Below are 13,607 nucleotides of genomic sequence, written 5' to 3'. Positions count from 1 at the left end.
TTCTGGATTCGTGTGTATGTGTGTGTATTTATGCTAAAAGTACATGTACAACGATGCCTTTGTGGGTCGACAAGTTTTAATATGAGCTGAATCAAAGTGGAAGTGGAAGCTCCTGAGGGACCACATCAGAGACAGGTAAGCGGAGTGGGGAACAGGAAAACAGAGAAGCAAAATGAAGTAAGAATGGATGGGCTAAGGAGCAAAAATCCACTATGGAATCATGGCAACTGCTCTCATTTAGTCCCTTGTGGGGCAAGATCTTGAAAGAGATTAACTCAGGGGGGCGATTCACTCTTCCTATTACACCCACTTGTTCTTCCTGTCCTGTGGGGATGAGTTTTTCTAAGGGGCAACCTAGCCTCTTGGGTTTGTCCCCCACCCCTTTGTAAGAGCCTCATCATTTCAGTTAGCACCTGTCTTTTCACATGATCATTTCCCCTAAGCATCTTCACTGTGCTCACCAATGCTCAGAAAGTCTAAATGAACACTGCCTCCACCCCACCGCCCTCCTTTCTCTCACAGCTAGACACCCCGAGAGCGTGTACCCATGTCTACCCATGTCCTGTCTAGTTACCTGCCTTTCGTTTCTCTTCATAGGTCATATGGCTTCTGCGCTTACCTACCACACCATTCCACCTCCTCTAGGTGGGACTGCCCTTGTTTTTCTCCTGGCTACATCCAGTAGTTACATTTTTCAGTGTTTTGAAATCTTGGATGTCTCCGGACCACTTTCCCAGGTGTCTTGAGCTTGCCTGTTCTTCTGACCTCTACTGACTTAGAAACCTTGGGGTTTTCACGTAGCTGGCTTTGCATGTTCTTATCTTCTACCTCCCTCTTCCCCCACATCATCTCACCTACTCTGGTGGTTTTGACTACTATCTGTAACTATAACCTCCAGCTCTGACCTTTAGCTTGAGTCCTGGATTCGCAGGCGTAGTTATTAACTGGCCTGCTCTTTTCAGGGAACCCCAAGGCACTGCAAATTTAGCCGGCCTCAAGTGGCACTTGTCTTTCCCAATCAACCGGCAGCCCGATCCCCGGCCCTGCTTTGTGCTCGTTTGGTGACGTCTCCATCAACTGAATTACACAAACTAGAAACTCACAAATCGCTCCTGACTCCTCCTTTTTTTCTCCCACAAGTGCCAAGTTCTGTCAATCCCAAGTCTTATTTTCTGGTACAGAGTTTATTTTTATCAAGGGTTTATATAACCATAGTTTTAAGAGTTAGATCCTTCTCATTCCAGATGCATATATATTTTTGCATCTTCCTTGGCCACCCTGGAGAGAAATCACAGGAAGGCAGTGCCAGTTCGTAGGGAGAGGAATTCGGGAACTTGGGGTCATTCCATGTGCTTCTTTGTACCCTTAAAAAAATGCATAGCTTTAATTTTTTTGTTGGCGGTGGGAACTGGGAGGCATATTTATCACTTGGTTTAGCAGGCTGGGAGGTGGCTTGGCAGGCGCTAGGCAGAGTACTGCAGGTTGTCTTTCTTCTTGGCTGCACCTCCAGGATGCCCTCCGTGGAGTCCTCGTGGGTGAGCTCCGTGGCGCCCCTGCGCAGTGTGATCATACCGGCCTCCACAGACGGCCTTGCACTGGGCCCCGTTGACCTCGTCTGTGCAGCGCCTCATAGTTCACATCAGGACTGACGTTCATCTTGCGGGAGTGGATCTGCGTGATCCTGGCCCGGCCTTCCTCGTTGGGCATTGGGAACTCAATCTTGCCGTCCAGGAGCCCCGAGCGCAAGAGGGTGGGTTTCCACGATGTCCACCCTGTTGGTGGCTGCAATAACCTTGACTTGAGTGTTGGGCTGCAAGCCATCTACCTGGTGCCGGAGCTCCAGCATCGTCTTTTGCACCTCCCGGTCCTTGGCCTTCTCACTGTCAAAGCGCTTGGTGCTGATGGTGTCCGGCTCGTTGATGAAGATGATGGACGGTGCCTTCTCCTGGGCCAGCGCAAAGGCATCCCGCTTGGCACGCTCCCTGATGAACATCTGCACCAGCTGGGGGCCGGTGAGCTTGAGGAACGTGGCCTTAGTCTATGCAGTGCACGCCCTGGCCAGCAGCATCTTCCCGGTGCTGGGGGACCCGTGCATCAGGACCCCCTCCGGAGGCTGGATCCCCAAGTTCTCAAACTTCTCATGGTTCATTGGCAGGACGATGGCCTCCACCAGCTCCTGGATCTGCTTGTCCAGGCCCCAATGTCACTGTACTGCTCTGCGGGCCGCTCGTCCACCTCCATGGTCTTCACTCTTGAGTCATACTTGGTGGGCAGGGTCTCCGGGATTAGATAGGAGTCTTTGTTCACACCCACCAAGTCTCTGGGCTTCAGGTTTTCGGCATCCACTAACCCAATCACAGGCAGGAAGTCTGTCTGCCGGGTAGAGGTTTGGATCCCTGCATACTTGCCCTTCCTCTGGGAGTCCAGGTCGATATTGGCACCATCCTCTTCTTGGTCATTGGGATCAACATTGAGCAGCTCGATGACGTTGGAAACCAGGTGCGGCAGGGTCTTGTTCACTTTGATCTTCTCACTGCCCTCTTTGATCTTGTCCTTCACGGCCTGCAGCGCATGCGTGACTCGCAACACTTCGCTCCTCATGATCTTGTTCTTACTGTCTAGCAGCCGTGTGTGCTGAATGATCTCCTCTGGGGACATTTTGAGCACCTCCTCCCTGATTCCATCCTGCTCAGCATCATCCCACACGGTCATCGTTTTCTCCGGCCGAGTCACTGGACCCTTGAGCTCCGGCATCAGATTCACGTGATGGAGACGACAACCGAAGAACTGGCGCTTTAATATTTTAGACACACTTTAGATTCAACAAAAATTGAACTGAAAGTAGAGAGAACTCCCATACACCCTACCCAACACATATTTTTTTACATGCCTTTTAATAAAAAAACACTTCAGCCCCACCCTACCTGTCAAGAACTCTCTTCTTTCGGGGGTATTTTTGTACTTACCTCCAACTCTATACTTCTGCTCCTACAAGGACGTCTTCATTGCTCAGTCTAGAGATCATCTCCTGACTTGCTCTGATGGTTGAGAATTTATCTTTCTGTCACCCTGACTTCCTCATGTATACAGGATTTTGCAACTCTCTTCTATCTTTATTTTATTTTTTATTTATCATTTTATTAGGGGCTCATACAACTCTTATCATAATCCATACATACATCAATTGTGAAAAGCACATTTGTACATTCATTGCCCTCATCATTCTCAAACCATTTGCTCTCCACTTATGCCCCGGGCATCAGCTCCTCATTTTACACCTCCCTCCCCACTCCCTCCTCCCTCATGAACCCTTGATCATTTATAAATTGTTATTTTGTCATATCTTACACTGTCCGATGTTGTCCTTCACCTACTTTTCTGTTGCCCTTCCCCAAGGGAGTTACATGTAGATCCTTGTAATCGGTTCCCCCTTTCCACGCCACCCTCCCTCAACCCTCTCGGTATCGCCACTCAGCACTGGTCCTGAAGGGATCATCCGCCCTGGAGTCCCTGTGTTTCCAGTTCTTATCTGTACCAGTGTACATCCTCTGGTCTAGCCAGACTTGCAAGGTAGAATTGGGATCATGATAGTGGGGGGGAGTGGGAGGAAGCATTTAGGAACTAGTAGAGGAAAGTCGTGTGTTTCATCGTTGCTACACTGCACCCTGACTGGCTCATCTCTCCCCGTGACCCTTCCGTCAGGGGATGTCCAGTTGCCTACAGATGGACTTTGGGTCTCCACTCCACACTCCCCCTTATTCACAATGATATGATTTTTTGTTCTGATGATGCCTGATACCTGATCCCTTTGACACCTTGTGATCACACAGGCTTGTGTGCTTCTTCCATGTGGGCTTTGTTACTTCTGAGCTAGATGGTCGCTTGTTTACCTTCAAGCTTTTAAGACCCCAGATGCTATATATTTTGATAGCCAGGCACCATCAGCTTTCTTCACCACATTTGCTTATGCACCCACTTTGTCTTCAGCGATTGTGTCGGGAAGGTGAGCATCGTGAAATGCCAGTTTAATAGAACAAAGTATTCTTGCATTGAGGGAGTATGTGAGTGGAGGCCCAATGTCCGTCTGCTACCTTAATCTCTCTCTTTTTGTTAATAAAGTCATTTTTGTCTGATCAAGATTTGGCATTTCTGTGATTATGATTATGTAAATATTATTTGCAATTTAGTCATTACTTGTCTTTTCTTGCACAAATTTTTGTTTCCCCTGAAATTTATAATTATCTTCTACTTGAACTTTTTCCATAGGGTTCTTTTTTTTTTTTGTATTAATTTCTAAGCCAACCTCCAACTCCCGCTTCAAAGGACAAAAATCTCTTCTCCACCTGTGTAAACATATCAGGTATTGTATCAGCGTGTTCTTGAAGAAGTTTCATATTAAGCTTCTGGCCAATTCCAGCCTGGCTTTGTTGAGCTCTGTGTCTGATGCACTGACACCATATTGAGTTCCTCACTTCCTCATAGGTTCACACCCTCCATCCACACCCTCTGCTACCTGTGGGGGTTTCCTGTGCTATGAGCTAGTCAACCTGATAAGTTGTATAGATTACAATTCAGTGAAAAGAAGACCAATATACTCACAACTGGACCAATTGTAACATCATAATCAAGGGCGAAAAGGTTGAAGTTGTCCAGGATTTTGTTTTGCTTGGATTCATAATCAAGGCTCATGGAAGTAGCTGGCCAGAGATGAAAAGATGAATTACATTGGCCAAATCGGCTGCACAAGACATCTTTACAGTATTGAAAAGCAAGGATGTTACTCTGACAACTAAGGTACACCTGGCCCAAGCCATGGCGTTTTCAATTGCTTCATATGTATGTGAAAGTTGGATATTGAATAAGGAAAACCGAAATAGAATAAATGCATTTAAATGTGGTGCTGGAGAAGAATATTGAAAGTACTACGGACTGCCAAAAGGACAAACACATCTATGGTGGAAGAAGTATGGCCAGAGTGCTCCTTAGAGGCAAGGGTGGCAAGACTTTGTCTTATGTACTTTGTACCTGTTGTCAGGAGAGACCAGTCCTTGGAGAAGGACATCATGCTTGGTAAAGTAGATGGCAGGTAAAAAGAGCAAGGCCCTCAAAAACATGGCTTGACATCATGGGCACGATGTTCAATTGTGAGTATGGTGCAGGACCGGGCAATGTTTTGTTCTGTTGCACATACGGTCGCTATGGGTCAGAGCCAACTCTATGGCATCTAACAACAGCAACGAGCTAGCCATAAGGGAAGTGGAAGTTCAGCAGGGCCTGTACTAATGGCAGGCGATTAGAGGAGAGACAAAGGACCAAAGGGCTAGCTCATAGCATTCTAGGACTCGCTTTGCCTCTTGCTTCGTAGCAAATGTCTAGGAGTCCTTTTACCAGCATTCTAAATGCTCCATTGCCTCCAGCCTGTGTCAGATCTCCTCTTTCATGGATCTAGTATCATTCCCCCCACCCCACTTCATTTCCTCGTTTATTTTCATGGAGTGCATCTCCTAGTAACCTTCTGGGGAAGCATTTATGAGAGGTAGCCTTAAATTTTGATGGTCTATTACATTCTGGGGTGAACATCATTTTCTCTCAGAATTGCTGTATTTTCTTCTAGAGTTCAGAGTTGCTACTGGGAAATTCCGTACCAATGAAATTTTAGATCCATTGTTTATAATCTGTCTCCCTTCCTGCAAGTGTGTAGGGTATTTTATTCGGTCCAGTGTTTGAGAAATGTCCTCCCATGGTGACCAGTATTCTGTGAGCCTTTTCATTCTAGAAACGAATGTCTTTTAGCTTTAGGATGTTTTCTTAATTTTAAAAAAGTGTTTTCCTCTCCTCTATTTTTGCCTTTTTGAATCTGGAATTCCTGCTTTTCGGCTACTGCATGTTTGGGCGGATCCTCTACATTGCTCCTCCTTGTTCCCCCCCTTTTCATCGCCTTATCTTTTTGTTGTGCTTTCTGATGGGCTGCTCAGTTTCCCTTCTAGCCCTGCCTGTCATCTTTTATTTCTGCTCTCAGATTCTTGTTACTTTCCAGAGCTCGGTGTTATTTGTTTGTTTCATGAATATTTAAAAATAGCTTCTTGCTCTACTTTAAAGAACTCAGAATCTTTACATATTTCTTAGGAAGGCATGCCTTATATGGTTACTGTTAGCCCTCAATTGCTCCCCACTCTCCTCCCCATTTGCTTTAGCCTGTTTCCAGGTTAGAGGCATATCTCACCTGCTTGAGGCTCTTTGTTTGCTTTTATCTGCTTACTCAGGGGGTTGGGACTGACCAGCTCTGGGCCTCACTGGAGGGTAATTTTGCTGGGTTGTTTCATTGGACCCCCGATGTCATAATGTTGAGCCTTTCTCTCAGATTGGTTTGCTATCCCAGACAGGAGATTTCAGTCTCCTTCTTGGAAATTATAACCCCAGATTAGCAGCAGTAATGGAGTTCTAGGGGGAGGGATGGGAGTATCAACATTCAAGGAGACAAGCTAGCTCTTAAACCTCCTGTTTTCTCTATGGTATCCTTGGCTTCATCTGGGCTTGCTATCCCTTAACCCATAGATCTTAGATGTGTACCATGTAATATAGTAGCTGCTAACCACACATGTCTATTTAGCACTTGGAATACAGCTAGTGCAATTATGGAGTTACAATTTATTGTTTAAATTAAAGTCTACACACTCATACTCTAATCAGTATTGGAAAGCTTTTACATATTTGGAACAATTTGGGTAATTTCCAACACTGTAGCTTGTGAAATCTATATGCAGATCAAGTCTTTCCAATGAAAATTTAGCATCTAAATTGAGGATATATAATACACACTGGATTTTGAAAAAGAATGTAAGAAATCTGATCGATAATTTTTTTAAATGTTGAGAACTTGTTGAGGCAGTAATATTTTGGATCTGCTGGGTTAACTAAACTCTGTGGTTACAATGAATTTCACCTTCTGCTCCCCACTTTTCCTGATGTACTGGGGAACATTGGGCTACCTGTACGGGTCACACTAGACTTCTCTTCTAGGCAGTGCTTTCCTAGCGGCTGGAGATGAACCACCAGTGAAGGTCTGGGGACTGGGGGTGAAACCAACCCAGCAGTCCATAGGGGAAAGGTTTGGGAATCGGCCCCCGTAAAGATTACAGTCTAGAAAACTCTAAGGGTGGCAGTTCTACTAGCTCACATGGGGGTTGCTATGGGTCAAAACTTGACCCAACAACAACTCTTGTTTTAATGGGGGCTCAGGAGGGAACAGAGGTTAAGATAGACCCATCCACTACCTTTAACTTAAGGTCTTAAATATCTCTTGGTTCCACCCTCTTCTACTTTGTGCAATTATTTCTTAGAAAGAATGGTGTATCAGTCTTCTCTCAGATGACCCTACTTCCAGCTTCTACATAAGCAAAGCTCTTTCTAGGCCACAAATCTGATGATGTTTTCCTCTGTTTGAAACCCTTCACAGTTACTATAACACGAATAAAACCATGCAGGGTTCTTCAGCATGACAAACAGGCTTGCGATGAGCGGACCATTATGTGTGTCCTATTTTATCTGGCTAGGACTCCCTACTCCCAGATCAACAGGAACGCTCATGAAGAGTCCTCTTTGTCATGCCAAAGATGCTTGTGTGGTTCTGTTTGTGTGGTGGTTCCACTCCCCCCACTCGTCTGTCATTTTGTCATGCTGCCATGACTTATGTATTGCTGTGATGCTGGAAGTGATGTCACTGGTATTTCAGACACCTGCAGTGCCACCGAAAGTGAACAGGTTTCTTCAGAGCTTCCAGACTAAGAATAGACTACAAAGAGGGAATAACTTGTCCACTCCCGAGGAATTAGCCACTGGAAACCCTCTAGTTGGCATCGAAACATTGCCAGGCACTGACAGCCTAATGAACAGAAGCAGGTCATTGTCAGATACAGGGCCAGAAGAGAGCCCCTCAGGGTGGAAGGTACTCGGAATATGACCTAGGAAGAGCTGCTTTCACAAAGGAAAGTTGACCATAATGACGTGGATGGGACCTTCATTTGCTCATGGGGCACGACTGAAAATGAGAAGAAACATCTGTAAAAATCCATTAATAATGGGAACTTGGAGTATATGAAGTATGAATTTGGCAAAATTGGAAGTTGGCAAAAAGGAAATGGAATGCACCAAGATGGATATCTTCGGAGTCAGTGAGCTGAAATGAACAGCTTTGGCCATTTGAGTCAGATAGTCATATGGTTTACTACGCTGGGAATGGTGTAGACAGGAGCAATGACATCGCATTCATCATCACAAAGGGTGTTTCCAGATCCATCTTTAAGTGCAATGTTGCCTGTGATAGACTATCTATCTGCATACAAGAAAATCTGGTGATACAACTGTTATTCGAATTTATGCAACAACCACTAAAACTAGCGATGCAGAAACGGAAGAATTTTACCAAAGTCTTCAGTCTGAAATTGATGCACTGATAATGAATTGTTTGCGATTGGAATGCAAAAGTTGGAAACAGAGTGAAAGGAACAGACGTTGGAAAATATGGCCATGGCGACAGAAACAAAGCGGCAGATCACCTGATAGACTATTGAAAGACCAACACCTTCTTCATAAAATACATATATATATATATATATATATATTTCAACAACACAAAAGGTGACTCTACACATGAACGTCTCTAGGTAGAATACACAGCAATCCAATTGACTACATCTGTGAGAAGAGATGATGGAGAAGCTCACTATCAGAAGCCAAAACCAGGTCAGGGGCCAACTGTAGGACAAACCATCATTTGCTCATATGTAAGCTCAGGTTGAAGGTAAATAAAATGAAAACAAATCCACTAGAGTGAAATCATCATCTTGAGTATATCCTACCTGAATTTCGAGAACATCTCAAGAGAAGATTTGATGCATTGAACACTAATGACAAAAGAATTGATGAGCTGTGGGAGGACATCAAGAACAACACACACAAAGAAAGCTAAAGGCCATTAAAGAGACAAGAAAGAAAGAAAAGATCAATGTGAATGTCAGAAGAGATTCTGAAACTTGCTCTTAATCGTAGCGAAGCTAAGGAAAATGACGAAGAAATGATGAAGTCTAAGAGCTAAGCAGAAAATCTCAAAGGGAAGCTTGAGAAGACAAAGTAAAATATTATAATGAAATTTACAAAAACACAAAGTCAGAAAACCAATAAGGAAAAACACAGTATGTTTTAAATGGAAAGAACTAAAAAGAAAAAATTAAGCTTTGAACTGCAACACTGAAAGATTCTATGGACAGAATGTTCAAGGATGCAGAAAGCATCAAAAACAGATGGAAAGAATACACAATCACTGTACTAAAAAGAACTAGTCAGCATTCAACCATTTTAAGAGGCAGGACCTGATCATGAGCCAGTGGTACTGAAGGAAGATATTTAAGCTGTATAGAAGGTATTAGGCAAAAACAAGGCCCCAGGAATGGATGGAATACTAATGGAAATGTTTCAGCAAGCTGATGAACCACTGGTATCACTTACTCATCTGTGCCAGGAAATTTGGCAGACAATTACTGGAAGAGATCCATATTTGTACGCATTCCAAAGAAAAGTGACCCCAAAGAATGTGGAAACTATAAAACAATATCATTGATATCACATTTAAGTAAAATTTTGTTGAAGATCATTCAACAATGAGTGCGTTGACAAGGAGCTGATAGACATTTAGGCTGGATTTGGAAGAGGATATGGAACAAAGGATATCATGGCTGATGTCATATAGATCTTGGCTGAAAGCAGAAATTCACTGTCATCGAGTTAATGCTGACTTATAGTGACCCTCGGTGGGTTTCTGAGACAGTAACTGTTTAGCAGAATAGAAAGCCCAGTCTTTCTTCCTCAGAGCTGCTGGTGGTTTGGAACTGCCGACCATGTGGATCATAGCCCATCTTGTAACTATTACACCGTGAAGGCTCACTCCATAGGCGGGAAGCAGAGAATACCAGAAAGATGTTTACTTAACTGTGCAAAGACATTTGACTGTGTGGGCCATACCAAACTATGGATAGCCTTGAGAAAAATAGGAATTCCCGAACATTTCATTGTGTTCATGTAGAACCCATGGATGGATCAAGAGGCAGTTGTGTGAACAGAACAAGGGAATGGAGGACTGCATGGCTTAAAAGCAGGAAAGGTGTGTTTCAAGGTTGTATCCTCTCACCACACTTCTTCAATTTGTATGATGAGCAACTAATCAGAGAAGGTGAAGTATATGAAGAAGAATAGCATCTAGGTTGTTTATTAACAACCTTCAATATGCAGATGATACAAGGTTGCTTGCTAAAAGTGAGGAGGACTTGAAGCACTTGCTGATGAGGATCAAGGATCGCCACCTTCAGTATGGATGAAAACCTAATATGAAGAAAATAAAAACCACCCCAACTGTACCAATGGGCAACATCGTTATAAATGGAGACGATTGAAATTGTCAGGGATTTCATCTTGCTTGGACCCACAGTCTATGTTCATGGAAGCATCAGTCAAGAGATCAGCCCTACAGCTGGATTGGGTAAATCTCCCGCAGAAAGAACGCTTCAGTGTTGGAAAGCAAGGAGGTTACTTTGAGGACTATGGTGGATCTGGTCCACGTCATGGTATTTTTAATAGCCTCCTGCATCTTAAAGTTCGACATTGAATAAGGGAGACTGAAGAAAAATGGATGTATTTGAATTGTGTTACTGGTGGAGATGTAGAAAGCTCCACAGACTGCCAAAAGAACAAAGAGCTCTGTCCTGGAAGAAGAACATCCAGAGTGTTCCTTGGAGGCAATGATGGCGAGACTTCATCTCAAGTACTTTGGACAGATTATCAGCAGAAAATGGACATCATGCCTAGCCAAGGAGAAGGGCAGTGAGAAAGAGGAGGAGCCTTGACAAGATGGACGGACACAATGGCTGCAACAATGGGCTTAAACGTCGGAACAATCGTGAGGATGGGCCAGGCCGTGTTTTGCTCGTTTGTACAAGGGTCGCTATCAATCGGAACGGACTTGACTGCACCTCTAAAAACAACTCTCCAGCCCACGCTCCATTGTCCAGCATCCTCTACCACTTAATGTCTTTGTTCCCTTTTCCTATCGTCTTACCCACTTAACTCCCTCATCCTGGACGCGGCAGCTCGCCAGTTCTTCCCCCAACCTTGCCTTTGTAGTGGTGGGTAAAGGGTTACCACTAGATGAAGTGTCTTGTCATTACTGACAGCAACAACAATGGTAAGCATGTATATGTGTAGATGTAGTGGGCACTTTTGTAGGCCATTCACATTTTCCCCCTCAGGTATTTAAAAAGGAATTTGTTTATTATGGCCAGGACGAGGCAACCAATATCAAAAGTCAAATGCTTATCGGGCATTAAATTGACTTTTTTTTCTTTACTTATCAGATGGGACTTGGGTTTTCTTTGTACAACTACTCCGAAGGGCCCCGGGTTGCTTATGCAATCTTCATACGGGGATGGCAAGCCTGGAAATGAGCCAAAGGAAGCTTTGCAAGCCCAACTCAGTACTAGCTCGTCTTCATTATTTTGTCCGTGGCCAGAGAGCGTTTTTTGTAAGCAAATAATCAGAGAAGCTGGACTATAGGAAGATGAATTCCAGCATCAGAATCGAAGGAAGGTTTATTAACAACCTGTGCTAAGCAGCTGACACCACCTTGTTTGCTGAAAGCGAGGAGAACTTGAAGCACCGCTGATGAAGATCAAGGATTGCAGTACGGATTATAATGCTCTGTAATCTCACTGCCATCGATGCTGACTCAGAGCAACCCTATAAGACAGGTAGAACTGCCCCTGTGAGTTTCCCCGAGTAACTCTTCATGGGAGTAGAAAGTCTGTCTCTCTCCCTCAGGGTGGCTGGTGGTTTCAAACTGCTGACCTTGTGGTTAGCAGCTCAGCTCATAACCACTAAGCCACCAGAACTCCTTAACCTGATGTAAATAAGAGAAAAATTCTAACAACTAGATCAACATCATGATAAATGGAGAAAAGATTGAGGTTGTCAAAGATTTTGTCTTACTTGGATCCATAATCAATGCCCATGGGAGCAGCAGTCAAGAGATCAAACGAGGCATTCTATTGGGTAGATCTGCTGCACAAGACCTCTTTAGAGTGGTGAAGAGCAGGGAGGTTTCTTTGAGGATCGAGGTGCGCCTGACCCACGCCATGGTATTTTCTATCTCCTCATATGCATGCGAAAGTAGACATTGAATAAGGAGGGCCGAAGAAGAACTGATGCATTTGAATTGTGGTGCTGGAGAAGACGATTGAAAGTACCACGGACTGCTGAAAGGACAAACCAATCCTTCTTGGAAGAAGTGAAATTAGAGTGCTCCTTAGAGGCAAGGGTGACAAGACTTCATCTTCCATACTTTGGACATGCCATCAGGAGAGAGCAGTCTTTGAGGAAGGACAGCAAGCCTGGTAAAGTGGAGGGCAGAGAAAAAGAGAAGGCCCTTGAGGAGATGCAGCTACACAGTGGCTGCAGCAGTGGGCTCGGCCGTAAGAACAATGGTGGGGCTGGCGCATTGGGTGGCTATCAATGGGAATGACGGATGGCACCTAGCAACAGCAGAGGACCTTCCCCAAATCCAGGGAGCTGTTCTCCCATGAGCACCCCCCCAGACACTCCTTTGTGACATAGCATCGTTCCTGGCACATCTGTGCCAGGTGAACATGGTTTCTGTGGCAGGCTCCCTTTGAGATGACATTTTGGGGAGGTCTGTGGGCACCGTGGCGAGGAGGCTTCGGTGGGCGCTCAGTGAGCCAGGATGGATGCATGGCCAGGGAGGTGAGCATGGCAGGCTGGGTGTTTCAGTATGTGGGGTCGAGGCACCAGGCCCCCATTCCTTAGGTCATTATTCTTATTATTGTTATGAGGGGAGGGAGGTGCAGAGAGGTGCAGGGAGTCATTGCATTGGGAGTGGCACCCTAGGGTCGCTGTCTTGTGCCTCACAGGGGCCTGTACTTTCACCTCACTATGACTGCTGCTTACATATATGTCAGCGCCACTGGACTGGGAACTACTTGTGGCCAGGGACCAGGTCTTTCAAAATCTCTGCATTGTAAATCCCTAGCACGGGACCTGGCAGGCGCTTGGCATTCACAATAGACTTGTAGAGCGGACCCACCGCCTCTTCACTGCCTCATGTAGCCCCACACGTTTCTCTTGTGTGGACGCTATTCTCTTTGTTTCTGGCCAAATCCCTTTTCATGCAAATCTTGCTGAAAGCCATCAGGATGAGTGTTGGAGGAAGAGACAGACGCCTCAGAAGATACAAGGAGCTGGTACCCAGGCATTTGTTTAAACATGTTTTAGGTGCTTTTAGAATGATAGTCATATTATCATCATTATTATTTTTTTACAAATCCATTCAGATCATCTCAGAGGTTTAAATGATGTGGAAAATTCTAATGATGCTCTTTTGATGAAAATCCTTTTTCTTCCTTCCCAGACTTAGCATAATCTTCCTTTGAATTATGCCAGGAAATCTTTTTTTTTCTTCCGCCAACAGTTTTATTGGCACATAATTTACATATCATATAATTGAAGAGTTCAATCGTTCAATCATATCAAGGGGAATTGTACAATCA

At 44.6% G+C, this 13,607-nt stretch overlaps 1 pseudogene; it reads right to left on the bottom strand.

Moving 5' to 3' along the window:
* Nucleotides 1-1,463: 1,463 nt before the first annotated feature.
* On the bottom strand, nt 1,464-2,766 carry LOC101647028 (annotated as a pseudogene).
* Nucleotides 2,767-13,607: the final 10,841 nt, after the last annotated feature.

Source organism: Echinops telfairi, unplaced genomic scaffold (assembly GCF_000313985.2).
Source record: "Echinops telfairi isolate 266 unplaced genomic scaffold, ASM31398v2 ScPeMD7_60;HRSCAF=208, whole genome shotgun sequence".
NCBI classification, from domain to species: domain Eukaryota; kingdom Metazoa; phylum Chordata; class Mammalia; order Afrosoricida; family Tenrecidae; genus Echinops; species Echinops telfairi.
This window is presented reverse-complemented; position numbering and strand designations above follow the sequence as displayed.